Raw genomic sequence first — 19,511 nt, 5'->3', positions numbered from 1 at the left:
GCTTAACGAAATTGACTTTGAACCATCAGAAAGACAGTTGTTATTTTGAGATGTAAGCAGTGGATATTGTGAGGGATTTCACAATAAATCTCAGCACACGCAAATTTTTAACAAAAATACAATACTTAGGGAGAAATGCATCTAGGTAAGATGTTTTGACTACTACAATATGAAATGAGTAGTATAAAAAAATCTTTTAATAACTAAACTGCAGGCATTTCCTTCCCCACCAAAGCAATTTTAAAAATGCACTATTTTTAAGGGATACACATAATAGAAGATTCAAAATCTAATTGTAAAAGTAATAATTTGTGTCATGCACTCATTTATTTCTTTCACAGCTCCAATTTAACTCACATTTTTGTTACCACAATGTAAATTATGAACATGTTTGCAGCTGCCTTTATAGTAGGCTATATATAAAAAGCTCTCAGGATTGGGGCACAGAAAATGGTTTTTGGAACAAATTACACAGTGTGGAATGCTCTGTCTTTTGAGATAGTTGCTTGAGCCTAATTGTAAAGAGTTTGCCTGACACAAACACAAGTTTGATTTTCACAAATGGAAAGCTGAGGTGCTCCTGCTGACTTGAGCTGGACTGTAAAGTCAGAACTACCTTCCAGGAGCTAAAGGGTGGCATGCTGCTCCCAAAAATTTGTCATTTCCTCTCTTTGGGACCCATGAGGGAGAGCTGCAGTGCCCACCCTGCACTACCTCTCTGTTTGATTGGATGGCCTGGATAACATGAGCTGCAAACCTAGAAAATCATAAACATTAGATATGATATGATAACATATGAACATTAACCCAGGGACTTAACCCAAAAGCTGCTCAAAACTGGAGGAGAAACTGAGGAATATGACCATCAGCACGAGTAAACAGTAACAGTGGATTAAAAAGAGACTTTGGAAAAAATAGGGAGCCAACTCGAGAAGGAGCCACAAAGCAGCATGGATCATTTTGAGGGCCAGGGGAGGGTTTTGGGGTTTGTGTGCCTTGGAGGTGGCATGGGAAGGTGTTCTTACTAACACTTCACAGTGTCCTGCACATTCTTATTAACACCTTACAGCTGTCCAGTGTGGTGCTGAATCTCTTCTACTGCTGGTATAGACCCTGAAGATCCAGGTCACAGGTCTCCAGTTATTTATGAGCTGTTAAAAAATCAATAAAATTTCTAATCTAGATTTGATTTAAACCATCCAAACTGCGGAGATTTTCCCTGTAACCATTGTGTAGTTCAGTGGGATGTTCTGGGCTTTGGTAGCTTCTGCTCCCATGTACAGGATGTTTCTTTTTTCTTCCTCATATCTTTCTCTCCTTCTCATGCCCCAAATTTCTATGTTTGTTAAAGATGTCATAAATTTAGCTTCTGGACTCTAGTGGATCCAAGGAAGTTTTTTTCCTTTTTTTTTTTCAATACCATCATTTTGCGAACAAATACACAGAGAAGGAATGATCAAATTGCCTTTGCACTAAGATCACTTATAGGACTATACATACATATAATTTATGTATAATAGAAACCCTTATAAAAATGCTGAACGGTGGAACGTGGAAGATAAACAAACAAAAAACCCACCCATAAAAGCACAGGAGTGCAGATTTCTGTGTGATCCTGTTCCCTTCTCTGAGTACATTTAAATTCAATTAGCACACCAAGGTATATTCCAGAGCCTTTAGTCCAACTGTGCCTTCTAAGGAGGAAAAAACAGTATAAACCCCCCTTTCTGTTGGGATCTATTTTTATATCTCAGGGGGCATTTTAGAGATCAGTGAGAGGTGCAGAAAGTCACTGCAGTTTTTTACTTGCCTGTGATCTCGTGCTGCAGCAAGGACAGCAAATGCCTTTCTCCACATGTGGGCTGCTTTGTCTCTTTTCCAAGCCATTCCTTTGACCTGCCTTCCATTAAGGAGAAAACAGCATTTTGCTGCTTCAGATGTGCTGGGAGATTCATATGAAGGCACAAGGAAACTCCTCTCCACGCTCCTGTGATCAGGCTGTGTGTGATGAGTGGAATTGGTCCCTGCATGCAGCAGCAGTGCAAGGCTCACTGCAGCTCTCAGGTCCCAGTTATGCTTTCAGAAGTGCTCCCTGCTATTATGAAGGCAAATTTGCCCACAGATGCATTTTACCCAGCATGATCCACTTCTCCTAGGCGGTGAGCTTTATTGAGGTTTCCCAAGCCTGCCTTTTCCTGAGACTTTTTCCAGTATTTTATGATTTTGAAGAAATACCTGGATAACGTGCTACAGGATGCTGGATAATCCCCATTATTCCTGCTTTGTAATTGAGCTTCTGCATTTCTACCACTTTCAAAATCCATATTCCTGGGACAACCACATGTTTAAAAGGGAGGGAGCATTTGCATGTTATTTATGCATCCTGTGATTTTAAGTCATGTTGCCTTAAACAGAACCTTTTCCTCTACACTGGACAATGAGAAAAATATCTTTCAAGGTGACAAAAGCCAATACCTCAACACTCAAGAAAAAAAAGGATTTCTCTACCATTGTTCAAGCATCCTGTGTTGAGGAATGTGATTGAGAGATGCTTGATCCATCCTATCTCCTCCTGGCTGGTGTGTCCTGGTGAAAACTGAGACCTGTCCTGACCAACTGAGAAGTCTTCAAGAGGTAGAACAGGAAATGTATTTTCTCTGCTTTCAGTTCCTGAAGACAAGGTTGCAGTGACAAAGAGAAAATAACGAAAGCATACTAAAAAGTAAGGAGATCTGGCATACAGGGCTTGAGCTACCAGTATAAATAATATTGCTCACACATTTGCATTTCACAATTCCCTGGTGCTATTTCTTCACACCATTGAAAAATACAGTAAATTTCCCTTTACTGTTGGCTTTTATTTCAAAAGAGCCCATGGAAAGGTGCTTTATGTTTTCTGACAGCAGTAAAATTGAGTCAAATATTTGATTCCAATATGGAATTCCCACTGTCTATTAAGAATTAAGTAGAAAGCTGATTGTAGCACATTTATTCGTTAAAGTGAGATTTCAAAAGACATACCTCATAGTGTGATTCATTTATCTTAAATTAATTCTTTTTTCTCCATAGTGTAATCTTTCCAGGGAGATATCTAACATAGTTTGAATGCACATTCTACTGTAGGGAAATAAAACATATAGGGGAACTAATGTAGTCATATCCCATTTCTATCAGTTCTTTCACCTGTTAACCTCACATTTGTTTCAGCCCAGATCTGCTACAAATGCTGCCATGCTTATACTCTGTTATTCTTTCCTGGGACTCTGCTTTGTGTGCTGAAGGCAGAATAAATTCCTTGGTAGCAACTATCTGAATTTATATTTTGTGACCATGTCACACCAGAGCCAGCCAATGTTCATGTGCCCTTGAGACCACAACAGGGGACAGAATTTCATCCCAGATTTGCAGGTTAAGCTTGAATGTTTTCTAGGTGATAATTTCATACCTAAAGGTGTGAGAACTGCTGTTCATGCTGCATGATGAAACAAAGGTGGAGTTTGGAGGGAGCCTGAAGATAGGGATTGCTGTATCTTTCTATAAAGTCATATTTAGACACCCTGGGGAGCCAAATTAGAATCTGGGGCCTTAGGACCACACAGCTCAGGAAGACCCTCACCAGAGGAGCTTTGCTCTTTAAGGAAATTTGTTTTATTGCTCTGGATTTTGGATACCAAACTATCTGCACCAAACAGCAGCAGGAGTGCTGAAAAAAAGTGCTGAATGTAAAAGGGAATATTAGGCTGGCATTTTGTGGAAAATCTGGCTTCTAACCTGCAGGAGGCAATGAGGATCTGGGACAGGTGAGTTAAAATCTAATCCTGTCCTTATTACAAGCAAAGGGTTTTTGCCTCGTGACTTAAGAGTGATGTGGGGAATACATGGGATTAAAACTTGGAGTTTTCCAGTTCAAATTGACCTTGGGATATTGATAACTGCAGATCAGATACTCTTTGACCTTTTTTTTTTTTTCAATGTGGAAAGAGCTGTGGCTTAAGAGGCCACAAAAATATCATTTTCAGAGCAGTTTTGGGCTTTGCAGAGCTTGCATCCACATGCTTCAAGAAAAGGGAGAAAAAGTGAGCAAAATGTGCTGTGACTATTGGAGCCCTGCTGAACAGTCCCACCTGAAAAATGCGTTCTACACAACAGAGAAAAATGGAAAGCTGAAACATCAAAATGCCTTGAGAGCAATTACACCCTCTTTGCTTTTTTCAAAGCACTTGCAAAAGCAAGCAAAATGAAGAAAAGAGTGGAAAACAGTGTAAATTATGTATTTTTTTTTCCTGGAAATCTCTGACCAACCTGGTGCTCTTGTTGAGCTATGCTGGCTATAGCTGAGCACCCACACCACTATGACCTGCAGCCATTAGGTTGTAGCTGGAAGAATTATTGAGCTGAAAGAATTATTCTCATGTTACTGGTAAATTGTGCTCAGATTACTCCACTGGAGGCCCAGCTGTGGTTTTATAATGTGCAATTACACTGGGTTAAGTGAGGCTGGTGCTTCCAGGAAACAGGAGCATTGATGGGGTGTCTGTGCTCTGGGAGCAGCAAACTTTGTTGTTTATTTTTTATTTTATACTCTGCTGAATAATGCAAGTGTCTATTTTATACTGAATCCACCAAACTGGGGTGGCATGAAGCTGAGGAGCTTCACCATCACTCTGCCTGTCCTTACCTCCATTACAGATTTACACTTTGGCCCCATCAGCAGGACAATCTGCAGTGAGGAGCTTTTTTTGTCAGGTCAGGACTGAAGGCTGGGGTTTTTTTTGCATCTGAACAGAACTGAACTGGTTTTTGGCAATTTTGTGATTTTTTTGGTGTTGATCAGAGCTTCCAAGCAGTTTCTGCCCTTCCTGCTATGAACTCCTGCTTGTTGGAGGAGTCTTCTTGCAGTCTCAGCCTGGCAAATGTGGAGTGATCAAATGTCCTTCATGCAGGTAAAGTTCAGCCCACAAATTTGGAGTTAATTCTGTTTTCCTCTCTATCCTCTAACATATTAATCTACTTTCTGCAGAGAACACAAACCACCATCAGTTCAGCATGACATACCAATATAAGCACTAAGAAAATATGTATTATTAGACTTATTTTTGTATTTATTTCAATATTTTTGGGGCACTTACCTCCTAATAAGTGACAGCCAATTCTGATAGATTTCATTGTATCACCCTACAGGAAAAAAAAAAAAACAAAAAGAAAAACCAGGCAGCTGAATGAAATCCTGTTGGCCCGTATTATACAGATTATTCTTATTTCAAAAGCTTCTTTCCTTGACCACTGTTTAATGTTGCACTGTAATAGCAGTAATAACTACTTGCTCCAGCAGTTTTCCATGAATTTTTACAAAGTCACTGATGTGAAATTTGACTGGTATTAAACTGCTTTTATCCCACATGTAATTGCTGCAGGCAGGCACCTTTCCCTTCTGCCTCTTAAATTTTAATCACTGTTACACCACAAGTAATTAAATACATGCAGAAGGCATGTAATTTAGAGTTTTGAGCCTTGATTACTTAATTTTAAAATGTTTTATGGTGGAATAAAAAAGTTTACAATACTCTAGCCTACAGAAATGTAATCTTGTTGTAAAATATCACTCTAATTGAATTTGCAGCTCCCAGTGACTTCCAAGGTTCCTCTCAGAATGGCCCTGGTAACAATGGGGAGGTGGCACAGGTATTAACCCTCCTGGCACTTCCTGCAGTGGCCAATCCTTTAACACATATTTGTGACACTTTTACCTTGTTTGTCCTGGATTTTGCCACTAAAACCCTGTGGGTATTTTGCTTTCTTTCTCTAGCTCCTTCTGAGACATCCTAGGGAGGGTGAATTTGCTTCCAAGCCTGACATGAAGCAAAAATAACATAAAAATAAAAACATCTCACCTACTCATCATGTTATTCATCTTTGATTTAAAGAGTGCTCAGAGCAAGTAGGAGCTTTCTTGATGCTTGGCAGATGTGTGAGAAGTCAGAGAGTACAGAAGGGAAGCACAACCTAATTTAAATGATCACTTGCCTCAAAATGTTGGGACAAACAGACCCATGAGGAATTTAGTCTGTGTTGAAAGAGAAAAGGCTATGGGGCAGCAGCAACTGTGGGAGTTTCAATTCTTCCTGATTGTTTTTCCTTTGACCTGAAGTGAATGGATTCCTTTCCTGATCTTCTGTGTTAAGCAAAGCAGAATAAAAAATGTTTAAGAAGAATAAGAAAATGCTTTGGGTTTGGGGGGGTTTTTTTGTTGGTTTTTTTGCTTGTTTGTTTGTTTTGTTTTTGTTGGGGGTTTTTGTTGCTTTTTGTTTTGTTTTGTTTTCATTTTAAATTTCAAAACTTCATCATGGGTCATTTCAAAGCACAGCTTTAAACAGCTTTGCTGCACTGGCTGCTGGACACAACCAAGATGCTGCTTTAGATTGGTTCCTGCACAGACCTATCTATGCTATGGCCATTCTCAGGTTTTTCATATCATCAAACTTTGGGCAACTTTTTTCCCCCCTACTTTCCTTTCTTGACAGCTCTATGGGGATTTTTAAAAATACCTCTGTAGTCTTTCTGTGTTTCAGGGTGCTTTTAGGGACTCACCTTGTTGGTGAGTGCAACAGGGACTGGAGAATGCTGTGAAACTTTCAGGGGTTTTCTTAGCAAGATTATGCCACTGCACAGAGGTGGTTTGGATGAACTTTTTGAATTCTTAAAGTCCAAAGTTCTAATTAGGTCATCCAATAAAGCAGCTTGAGGTAAACAGGAAAAGCTCTTTCAGACTCCCCTGACTCCAGTGAGAGGAGTGGATTGTTGGCACTTCTGAGACATCAGACCATCCAGTTTTGTTTTCTACAGGTAAAAAGTGCTATTAGAAAGGAGACAAAAGACCCTTCTCTCTAATTGTGGGAGGCAGAACAAAAGTAAGGTGTGACAAGGGAGATTCAGGCATTCAGAAGTAAGAACAAAATGCTTTCCAGTGGTAAAAATAATGAAAAGACCAGAATGGCTTGCCTAAGGAAAAGGTTGAGCCTCCACCCTTTGAGATATTTAAGAGCAAGACATAATCAGGTATCTCAAGAGCGGCCTAAATTTTGTTAATGTTGCCAAACAAAAGGGAAGGTCTGGAGAGAATTCCACAACTTCTTGGAGCTTTATGCATTTGAGCAATGTGTTAGACATAGCTCTGTGCTTATGGATACTTAAACAAAAGATAGGCTGAACATTTTCACACAAATGACCAAATTTTGCAAACTTACCCCAGTGTTAGTCTGACCAACTTAGGCTACTTGAGTATGCAATAACAGTAAGGTGGTGTTTTCTTTATAAAATATTAATTTTTGGGTTTTTCTTAAATTTATTTGCCTTTTTTTTGGGGGGAGGGAAACAGGGGAAAAGATTTTTAACCCCACTTCAAATCAGATCACTGCAATGATATTTCTACAATTTTATAATACATCTGCAATGTGCAGTCTGAGTCCTGCAATGAGAAAGTCTCAGATACAACAACTACAATCAAACTCTCTATTTAAAACTTACAACTTTCTGCATCATTTGATTGTTTGGGAGAAATGCAAAAAAAAAAATCCCTTATGAGCTCCTGTAATGAAGGATATTTTTTTTTTTGAGTGCTAAATGGCAAATTTCTGGGTCAAACGCCTGCCAATTTAATAGGAATTAAAGCAGTGATGTGATAGCTCTGTACACTATTTGCAATTCAGGGAAGCATGAAATGTAGTCCTACCCTGTGCTGGGTCACCAGCATATTGCTGTGCTGACATTTGGGCATGGCTGCATTCCTTTCCTCTCTGCCTTGCAAATGAGCAGTTTGGAAATAAAAACAGAATTACACAGAGGCAGGCCCGGCAAGAGAGCAGTTCATCATTCTTATTGATGTTTTATTTCAGGGTAAAGTATGATAAATACTTGTATAATATTATAAATATTATGTATTTAAAAGAGGTCTGGAATTCAATAATTAACCTTTTCATTTAAATTACTTAAAATTATTATTTCATTTAAATGAAAATGGCTTATTTTACACACAATTTTGCTATCCTCCATAGTGAAACCATGGCTGAGTGATATCTCTTGTTAGTGATGCTGTGCAATTCTACCATTGCTATAATCTTTATTAATCTACAGCCTGTGACAAAAGCATGGGCAGGATAAAAATCAGACTTTTATTCCTGGCTCCCAGCCTAATGTAAGGCAAATCTTTAGATTAAAATGAAATGGCACTGTTGAAACCTAAAGTAAAAGTTTCTACTTATAGAGTCATCTTTCAGTAAGCACATTTTCACCTTTGATATACTGGAAAATAAGTGATCCTCTTTATTAAAAAAAATCCCAAGCCAATATAAAAAAAAAATAAAATACCTTCTCTTGTGTCTCTTTTTTCCCATATCAACTTTTCATGGCTCATAGGATACAATCATCTTGTTTGAGATGGATTCTGGAGAACTTATATTGAGAGCTATTACTGCAAACACAAAAAGAAAAAAAAAAAAGACAACGGAAAGAAAAGCAGAATTATTTTTCAGAGTGAGCAGCAATCATCAGCTTTAAAAACTGTGTAAGCATTGCACACATCCTTTGGGAACATCCTATAAGTGCCACAGTTTGAATTTTAGAAACAAAATTTTAATAAATCACATACCTAATGCAAGAATGAATTTTCTTCTAGTAGGACCTGTTGAAGTATCTTTATGTGTCCTCCTAAGCCTTCACCACTTACTTCATCTTCAAAGATATTGTTGATTTTTTTGGTAAGATTCATTTGTATTTCAAGCTAAATGGAACACTTTTAGAGATAAGTAGTTTCATTTGCTCTGTAAAGTGCCAGAAGAGTTTCTTCCAAGAGACTTTCTGCTGCAAACAAAATATTCTGCCAGCATTTGAGACAGCATTAGAGTCAACCAAAATCTTCATCACAGCGTTCAGTGGTAACCAGGTGAGTGAATTTGGGAGTAAAGTAAAGAAAATCTGTGTTCCTTGCAGCTCAGTTATCACTTCATGTGTAGCATCATTTACAGTGGGAGTGTCTGACTCTGCTACAAAAGGTTCTGAGCAGGACTGAGAGTGATATTCCCTGTGTGTGGTGTTGGCCCTTCCCCTGGGTGCAAGTGTCACCCTGAAAGAACAAAAAGCCAAGTCACAGCTCACATTTTTATAACCTGTCACATCTTGCCTGCAGTTACCAGGTGCAAATCTTGCAAATGCAAATATTTCCATTTATGGTTGAATTTTCCATTTATGAATGAGTCATTACTGATACGGGCACTGGAGAATCAGCTATGACAATAACTTGACTTACAAAAACAAATTATTTTTTTAACCAGCACTGTTTCACTACCATCTCCCCAGACATCACAACCCTGAAAACTTTTCAATTATTTTTAATTTTTTCTCCCATAGAGGTTTGTTTTGCATAAAATACTTGAAATAAATATTTGTGGAATAAAATTTGGCCCACTTAAATCAGCCTTCTGTAGCTAAGGACCGTATAGCTCATACATATAATTATTGAAGACTGTCTGAACATTAATATTCCTATTATTTAAAATATTAGCTATGAAAATTAATATGGGTTTAGATGTGATTTGTGTGTTATGTTTGCATGTATTTGCATGCATTTACTTGTACACAGAGGCATGATATTTACCTTGAGTTTACAAATGCTTTCAGCGCCAATCCAGCAAATATTTTATACCCACAATTGAATATGCATCTAAGCAAATGTTGAGCTCATGGATGCATCATTAAGCACATCAAAGGGCCTAACCTTACCAAACAACTTTTTTGGGTTCAAATATTTACCCTGAGCTAATAGGAACATGATGTGCTGACAATGACACTGGAAGTTATTTGTATTTACATAAGTATTAATGGAGTGGTTCAAGGACCCTGAAAAGGGAACTCCATAAATTGGATGCTGTCATCTTTGCAACCTTGCCTGTAATTTTCCACTAGGCAGAAAAATAGGATGGTCCAAATCACATTTATTACCAAAGCTGGGTAACGCTGTTGTAGTGACTTTAATATGAATGAGCACTGCATCTTTGAAGCATCACAAATGTCACTTTCTGAAAGGACTAAAACATTAGTTGGTGGGAGGACACTTTAATATAATCCCAAATCTGAGGGGAAAAAGAAAAACTTTAATCTGGAGACAGCATGTAGAATCAGGTTGTGCAAATTACTCTTTTTCGGGGTGCTCCCAAATTAAATACACCATGATGGGAAAATGGCAATGCTCAGTCAGCCTGGCAGTGTCAGATCTGATTCCCCATTCATTTCCCCTGTTAGAAAGAGTTCAAAATATCTCTTTGCCACTCTATTCTCAGTGCTCCAGCTATTGATCCCCACATATTGCAATATCTCCCTTTTGCCCTTGTGTGTCCTGCACTTATTGTATGTGAGTCTACTAAAAATCAGTGAGGCAGAGAAAATCCTCTTGTTCCTCTGCCATGCCACTGCCCCATGATATCAGTGCACCTTTTTGTCATCCCCTGTGGCCCACCAGAGCCTGTTCATGGTTTCATTTTGAATAAGCAAAAAACACAAAGCAAAGAGCAATACAGGAACACCTACCTGAGCTGTGAGCTGGCCAGAAGTCTGTGCTGACAGCATTCCAGATTGTCAGCTGCCTGAAATACCTTAGCACCAGTCAGGCAGCCTCTTTGTAGGAAAGCTTTGAAAAGAAAACAAAAAGTGAAATGTTCCAAGAGGCAGCAGGAAGACTTGGCCTATGCAACAAGTCACAAACCAAAAAATTGGCATATTCACTGTGTGTAGAGCAATGGAAAGTAAAGCTTAGCAGAATCTCCAGCTCTGTTTTTGTGTGATACAGGAGAGGAGAATTATGAAGCATTTTTTAGCTGTGTTTATAGGGAGGGAAGGTTTTGCAAACTTGACACCCAAGGGAGTTTCCCAATTAAGAGTGAAAAACAGAGGCAGTGAGGCTGTGCTGGCAGCAGTACCACACAGCAGAGGGTCAGAATTTTTAAAAGCATTGCTAGTGAGTGGAGTTTGACATTTCCACACAATTATCTGTGAAGATGTTGCAGGTCTTGCTTTGCTTGGTCTCTCTCTCTCATGTAAGTCTGTAGCACAAACCCCCACCTGGCATTAGCTCCACCCAGCTCGGAATTTTGCCCTGCTCTCCTCTCACCCATTGTTTGGGTTGCTGTTTTTTATTTTTTTATTTTTATATTTTTATTTGGTTGTTTTTTCCCCTTTATTTGGTTGTTATTTTGCTGTGGAGTCTTGGCATGCTCTCTGAGCTGCCTGCTCCAAACCTGGAGTGCAGCTGGGAGGAGGACTGATAATGCCGTTCCCTGATTTTGTATTTTACTATTCTCCACAGTAAAACATCTCAGGAAAAATACCTGGAAACTGTGACTGGCACGATGTGGTGCAGATTATTGCTATCTATTCAGTGTGAAAGTCCTGCTTCTGCATGGGGTCATGATCAGGAAGGAGCTAATGATCACACACACATATTTTATTAATACCACTGTGGCTTTAAGTGTTATAGTCAGTGTGGGCTCACAGCCACTGAGGTGACTTTCATGTTAACTATGTGAAAAACACAGGTTTTTAGATACATAAACAAATCTGAAAACACCACTGCACACCTTTCAGCGTTACAAAGATTAATTTTGCTCTCTCTGATTATGCAACAGGTTTTTGGAGGAGACTCAGTGGAATTATTGTTAGGTGGAACTAAAGCCCCTTGTGTACCAAATGCAGCTGAGGGTGCAGCCAGCCTGGACCAGACTCCCACTCACAGTGCTTTGAAAGCAGCTGTCTGGAATTGAGGCTCTTGGAAAAAAAAAAAAACCAAACTTGAAATCAATACCTTTTAACACACTGGGAGAAGCTTAAAGTGCTTGTTTTAATTCTGGGCTAAAAGACTTAGGGAGCTGCTTCTGAGAGGGAAAAACAGCCTGCAGAGAAATTGAAATGCCTTAATGCCTCAATTTAGACAATTGCCAAAGTTCAGGCTTAAGAATCAGGTTTTTGACTTTGATCTTCAATTAGGAAAGAAAAGACACTCACCTTGCTTACAAATTGCTACATTTTGATTTGATTTCCAAGTCATCCCTAAATTCAGTCCAAACTGCCCTCTGGATCATATAGCTCTCATCAGGAAATTAATTTAAAAGACTTCTGTTGACAGGCTTCCAACACTTTCCCAGTCTATCCATCTTGTAGGCTCAGAACTTTAAAAAGGTACAAAGAAAAATTAATTAACAGTAATTACAAGAAATATGTAATAAGAATCAAAACAAAACCTTCAGGATGCTTCTCCCCCTACAACCTTTTCTTTCCCAATGACAATGTAAAGAAACATAACCTAAATTTTCAGTCAGTTTATCACCTCTAGAAGAGTCTTCTGTTCATTTAGGAGGAGAAGTTTCCTGGACTGTGTTTTTTGTTTTCCTTTGGACCAGTTTAAACCTGCTCTGGACAAATGCTGTAAATGCCTCCCATGAAAAACCAGGACACAAAACTCAGCAGAGCTCTCAGTTCAGGAAAGATTTCCTATTTCCACTTCCATGGTGCAAAACACTGGAAGTGACAATAATGCTTACTACAGACCAAGTGCTTTTTCCCAAAAATGGTTGGGTCAAGGGGTAGAAAAATCTGCAATATCAAGCATTGAATTTGCTGCAAAGGACAGTGCAGTTGGTCCTTCTAGTGCAGCGTTTTCTTCCTTTTCTCTGAATTCCTACCCATAGTCCAAAAAACGCTTTAAATTAAAATATTTCCTAACCCCTGCATTGATTTGTTCAAGGAATGGACTGTGTGGTCAACCAAGTAACCCTGAAATGATTAATTGGAACATGTTTAGTTCTTATTTACTTGTTATTGTATGATACACCAATGAAGGAGTGTCTTTTTCCAGTAACTCTTTTTGCGAGAGGGAAAAAAATGAAAGGAGATTTCAAAGGAATTGCTTTCTAAACAAGATGTGCACTAAAATTCCACTTTTTTTGCAGCGCAGCCAAATAGAAGCATTTTTACATCATTTTGGAAGTTCTTGACATTTGAAAATAGTAATTTTATTGAGATGATTTTTAAATATCCAAACCCTTAGGATACCCTTGGCTTTAAATTTAAATTTTGACAATGAAGACTGAAAGAAAAGTCAATTTTGAAGTTAAGATCCTAACATGCCATTGTGGGTATGGAGGTGATTTTTCTATTATTGAGGAACATCTCTTACTGTGGGAAGAGAAATGGGATTGTGGGGAGCCTACATGAGTTGGATATTGTGGTTTGACAGGAAGGCTCAAAGCTGTAATTCAGCTGGCAGGAAATGACACCAGGACACAAATAAGATAAGTAAGGTAAGTTGAGGGAAAGTGAGGTAAGTAAGGGAAAAGTTGAATCTTCACACAGAGAGAAGCTGGAGAGGTAAAACAAGGCTGTGGGATTGTAAGGCTGCTGAAATAAAATGTGGTGCCTCCTGAAGGAACAGAAGCAGTTGTGACCTCCAGAGCACCCAGTTTGCCATTGGCATAGGATTCTGCCTGAGAAAACAAAACAAAACAAAAAATACAGACACTTTTTGTCCAGACTTCACTTCTAAGTCCAATCAATGTGCTTTCAGTATCAAACTAGTACCATTACAAAGCAACATAATCAGACAAATAACTGCCCCTGCATCACTTTCCTGTGCTGTGGGATACTCGAAATGAAACAGACAAAAAGATCTCTACTTGATGGGGAAGAAGCAGCCACGCAGATGGAAATACAGCTCACATGGAAATGCAGGCTGGTGTCCTGTCCATCTGCTGCATCTCTGCTTGCCCAGTCAGACCAGAAGAGTGAAACAAACTTGAGAGGATTTTCCATCACCCATCAGTCTCCCCAGGTCAGTCAGCAGCACCACAGGAAAGCACAGAGATTTTGGCTGCAAGCAATTTAAACAATAAATAGGAAGCCTACCCTGAATGAGGATAGGAATGGTTTTACATGCAAAACATTTGCATTGCCATATTCTTTTCACAATGGCAGCATAAAAATGGATGCCTTTTAGCTCTATAAATGCATATTACTTCAGTGATTTCAAAAATGTCTGCAGTGTTTAAGTCAGCTAAAACTGGAGACTGCATTGCAATGATTTAAAATACTTCTGTCAGTTGTCCTGGTACTTTTTGAACAAGGCTGGCTCCTTTCATTCTTTTGAAATGCACCTGTGCTGTCCTAGTCTAAAAACTACTTACAACAAGATAAGAAAGCTGCCTAAAAAGTTCTCATTAATCCTTATTTTCTGTTCTTTTCCTTTAAACACAAACATTAAAGGAAAAAACAATCTTTGTACAGTTATCTAAAGTGATAATCCCATAAACTCTGCTTGCCACTGCAGGGGCCCACAAACTTATTCATTTTCCTAATTCTATCACTGCCATTAAGTGAAGATATTACTGTTTCCCCAAACTGTAAATTTTATAAAGTCAGGCCATATTGTGAGGTATCTGACATCTCTCCAACAAAACAATCCTCAGTGTGACAGCTGTGCTTTGACAGAGAGAATTAAGACAGCTTTGACAATACATCACTGAAGTGATTGTGATCCCTGAATATTTCCAGCTGTCTTTTCTGACCTCACGGAGAAATTATGTTTTTCCTTGCTTTCCTCATCACTGTCCATGTCACCAGATGTGTTGTGCTACCCACAGGTCTCTTTTCCAGAGTGGCAGCAGGGAGAATACTGAAACTCAGGGCAAGAGACAGCATAAAGTGTTGTTGTAAACTGATAGAATCAACAGGAAGGAATGAGTGGTTTGAGGTTTATTCAAACTAGGATCCATTTCCATGCAAAGAGCACAACAAATTTATTATCCAGCTCCTCCAAGTATGCAATACAGCATGGGTAATTTTAATTTGTAGGTACTGTTAATTATTCCTGTTCCATTAATAACCATGGGAACTTTTGGCTTTTGGTAGGAAATTAGAAATCAATTTGAAAAGTAATTACTTCATTAAATTTATTAATTATGTGTTATAACCACTTCAATCTTCTTTAAAATGAATGACAAGCTGCTTTTCTCATTCATTATTCTATATGAATTTAAAAAGTGCTACTTTCCTTTTCAACTCTAGGACAATGGAAAAGAGCTATAGAAGATATTTCTGAACCAGATGGGTAGAATAAATCAGAAACTGGAAATTTATGTCAGTTCTGCAGCCAGAGAAAGCAAAACTGAGATATTTAATTGCTGAATTCAATGAAACATGGGCTCAAGGTCCTTTGTCTTAAAGGCATTCTCTAGGTAAGAAGAAACAGCACCTTCCTAGGGCTTCCATTTTCCACAGATACATGTGAGAACAGAAAACAAAGTATTGTTTCTTGAATCTTAAGGAGGCACTTTTTTTTTTTTAATCCAATGTGTGGTTTTCTAATCTGTCTGCAAAGGAAGTTTTAGGTGAAAAGAACAGCAAAGCATCAAGGAAAAAACTTATGCCTGCTGAAACTCTTTACAAAACTTCAGGCAACTGTTCAAAATACAAACAATTATATATCCACAATGCAGGACTGTAAATAGGCCTTAAAAATACGCAGGTGTTTTCACAAAATATGGTTAACTAGTTAAAGGCTTCACTAAATGCCTCCCTTTCAATTAATCAGTCACACTTGTCATACATATTCTTTTATCCAGTTTAGGGAGCTTCTGGCTGTTTTCACTCTGGCTTGTGAGTTAGCAGCAAGGAGTCAAACCCAGTTATTTGCATGTTTTTCCTCCTCTTTCATTCTGCACTTCTGTGGGCTCACAATGCACACTGACTGACTTTTTTCCCCACACCTTGAGTGATGAAAGGGCGAGAGATAAAGGAAAGTTGTCAGAACATCAGTAAATTGGGATCTGCAAAAGTAAGGTGGTTAAATATTCAACATAAGCAGTTGCTGTGGCACCAGGAAAGCTTGAGAAACAGCAGAGGAAGTGAGTGGTTTCATCATTCCTTGAGATTGCTGTGGGGACTGTGCAGAACATCACAGAACTCTGGTTTAGCTAGAATGCAGAGCACTTCTATTCTCCTGTTAACTCATGGGCCCATTTGTGCTTCAGTTTCCCTGGTGGGGCAGAGCCTCTGCTGGGCTCTCATAGAGTCCTGAGCCCGTTTCTGTTTGCATTTGGGGGCCAAAATTTTGTCAGCTGCTGAAGAAGGAGGGAAAGCATCTCAACAGCATGGAGAGGGCCAGGGGGAGAGATAGGACTGGGAGAGGTGGGAGAACAGGGTGAGGATGGGGACACTTTTAGCTACTCCCTGTCCTCTGCTAGCAAATATTGAAATAAACAGAGATTTAACAGAGTTCAGCTCCCTCCTTTGAGCTCCAAGAAACCCTGGAGAGAAATGATCTTCTGGAGCTGCTTCCTTTTGCTGCACTGTGGGGAAAGCCCTGGTCAAATCTTCATCTTTCTTCATTCTTTCTTGCAGTAAGGTAAATCTATCTTTCTTGTTGAATCCACAGCCTCTTTAAGAATTTTCCATACACTTGAGAATTATTAATATTTATTTTCCCCAACTTCTCCTTCTCTGGCCTTTTAGAATTTAACCTGTACTTATCCTTCATTAGCTCTTCTGTGTAGTTCCTGGCTTACAAGAACTTTGATATTTCTCACTCACCTGTAGACTTTTTTAAATCAGTCCACACCTTGCCTGAAGTGTAATGTCAAAAAACTGGATGTAGCCTTCCAATTGGTGTCCTGACAGTGAACAGCAAAGGAATTATTTGACATTTCTTATTTATAGTCCAAATATCACTGGTTGAAATAATGTCATCCAACTTTATGCTGTAGCTGTCGACACCTGAACTAGAGAGTCTTTAAAGTGAATGTCCTGTGACCCATCTGAGGTTTTTACCTCTAAATTTTAAATTAGTTGGTATAACTGTACTTCAGAAGTGCCTGATCATGTTGGCTCACGGGATCATAGAGTGGTTAAAATAAAGGTACTCACCTGCAGTGTCCAGGACTGCTTTTGTCCAGATTAATACCATTCTTCACTTGCCACCTGCTTTATATCTCTGGATACAGGAGACTATGGGATTGGAAACTATTCCTTGATCAGTATCATTGACTCCTGTCTCCTGCACACACCAGGAGATATATTTATATAATATATGACCTTCACACACAAAAGCATGCTGCAAGACACAGAGCACTTCCCAAACATCCATTCCATGTGTAGGAAAAGACCAAAGTTTCAGATGCCCTGTGCCTCAGGAAAAGAGGAAGGATGATGATTCCTCTGTGCTTCTGGCAGAACACATTAATAAAACCACCCTGAATTCCCCTAAAAAGCAAAAAAGGACCATACCTACCCAGGAGGGTCAATGTTGGCTGCCAAACTGACAAGGAGTTGGAATTCTCTGCCATCCTCAAATCTGGAACTTGCTTTTGTCTTGTGTGGCTCAACGTAGCACAGACCTGTCAGACTAAAGTAAACCCAGCACTTTGAGACCACAAACGGTAATTTAGAGGATTAAAAAAAATAGTTTCTGATTTGTATCTACATTTGTCCCCCCCTGAAACCCTGCACCACACACACATCAAGTGCAGTCCTACTGTTTTGTTATAATTGTAATCTGCTGTCCTTATACCAAGGGGGTGCAAAGCCAGAAAAATGAAGATTATTTGGAGTAGCTCCAGTAGTTCAGTCAATGAGGAGGTTCAGTCCTGTGTCTCTTCAGATAAAGACACAGGATTTAATTTTCTGCACACATTAAGGAGTGCATTATATTTTTTTTGAGTAAAACTTTTTTTTTTTTTTTGCCTGCAATGAGTTGCAGTTAATATTACACACAAAATGCCAAAAGAGTAGCAGAGTATTAGCATTTCTGAATGAAAATCTGACATTTTATATACCCTTAAGGAAAAAAAATGCTGGCTCCCTGGAGCTACCCTGACCAATTTAATTTACCACATCAGTACACATATGAAGTCAAAACTTCCCACTGCCTTTCCATCTACACATAAAACTCAGAGCATCAGGGTTTTTTTTTCTTCTTGTGTGTGTTTTCATTATATTTCTTTAGACTTTGTATCTAATAGATACTCACATGGTCGTAATTCTGGTCTCTTTTAATTTGATCTCTGCATTTCACCAGAAGAGAATCATACACTCAATTCTTAAGTGGTAGAAGAAGGTCAAAGCCAAAAAAGTGGAGGCTGCCCAAAAGCATTAAGGAGTTGCAACATTTAGGTAAATAAGTTGAAAAACTGAATGGATTTCTATTCTTTATGACCCTAGAACTGACAAAGCCCTGTAGAATGTAAGCTCTGAGTTAAAAATTAAAAATTTCAAACCATCCCTAACCAGAGGATATCTAAACCAAACCTAAAAGTGTGAAAACCAAACACCAACTACAGAAACTCTTTTTCCTGCTTCCAGGTTCATATCAGAACACTTGGTTTAGGATGAGAGGTTCAATGGTTTGAAACATTTCACCCCTAGGAATGAGGAAAGTCTCAGCTAAGCCTGAAAAGATTGGGGCTTTATATGTCTGGGGATGTCATGAGGCCTCAACACTGCTTTTAAAACAGTCTAAATCAGAAATGTTGAATGGATCACCCTCTTCATAAAGCACCTCTCAAATTGCCACACAATTGAAGTTAATTTCACATTGTTAGTGCAATAAATACCTGAGAAAAGCTGGGAATTATGTGCTCAGAGTTCTTGTATATCATGTGCCAGGTCTTCAACCTGATTTGGCACTAGCAGATTTTTCCCTTTGCTCTTTGGTAGAGGAAATTTAGCTTGGCTTTCCATATTAACATGTTATTTTATTCTGAAGTCATATCTTGATAAATAATTTTTATCATTACAGGGCATTAAATCTCCAGTTAGGAGACATTTAAAACAGTAACATATTGCCACTTCAAAAAATATAGAAAGAAAAGCAGGGGGAAAATTGGTGTGTGGTGCTGTGGGAGAGCATCAGAGCAAAAATCTTTTTGAAAGATGAGGCATATGAAACCGGCTGGCTGCCTGATGTTCTCTCTTAGGTTCTTGCTGAGACTTACTTGAATTTCAAATTGTTTCCTGAGCTGGTGAATAGCAGGTGCTTGCTAACCAGCTCATAACGAGTACAGAGGTCCAGCTCCACAGAGGCTTCTCCCCCTGCTTTTGGCTGCCCCCTGTTCTTGTGGAGAAAAAGATAGAAATTGAAGATGTTAATTGAAAGCACACATACCAGGGACAGTTTTGTAGCCTTCTAAACATACAGAAGTACAAAGAGAGCAGGATGTTGTTAACTTTTTATGCTATGTATGCTGGGATATATTTGAAGATGTGTATATTATTATCATCCTGAAATCAGGATGTTTGCAAAAAATGCCCAAATCAAACATTCACCACTTCTTTTTTTTTTCTCTTACCTGGGAAGTTTCTTGCTCCAGGCTGTTGTTATTATATTGTTGCTACCCTATTTCTAGAGTCCCATACCTTCAGGGTGGTTTTCTCACAGGCATCTCCTCACAGCAGTGTTGTTCCTGCTCCTTCATCAAGGC

At 38.8% G+C, this 19,511-nt stretch overlaps 1 long non-coding RNA gene across 1 annotated transcript in view; it reads right to left on the bottom strand.

Moving 5' to 3' along the window:
• Positions 1 to 17,021, bottom strand: part of LOC131080687 (uncharacterized) — a 42,128-nt gene extending 25,107 nt beyond the window's left edge. The window contains exons 1-3 of the long non-coding RNA XR_009114187.1: positions 16,960 to 17,021; positions 12,049 to 12,212; positions 8,365 to 8,467 (exon numbers count right to left, since the gene is read on the bottom strand). This is a non-coding gene — a long non-coding RNA (uncharacterized LOC131080687). The remainder of the gene's footprint in view (positions 1 to 8,364; positions 8,468 to 12,048; positions 12,213 to 16,959) is intronic.
• Positions 17,022 to 19,511: the final 2,490 nt, after the last annotated feature.

This window comes from Melospiza georgiana, chromosome 2 (assembly GCF_028018845.1).
Source record: "Melospiza georgiana isolate bMelGeo1 chromosome 2, bMelGeo1.pri, whole genome shotgun sequence".
NCBI classification, from domain to species: Eukaryota; Metazoa; Chordata; class Aves; order Passeriformes; family Passerellidae; genus Melospiza; species Melospiza georgiana.
Note: the sequence above shows the minus strand (reverse complement) of the source record. Positions and strands in the feature narration are given on the sequence as shown.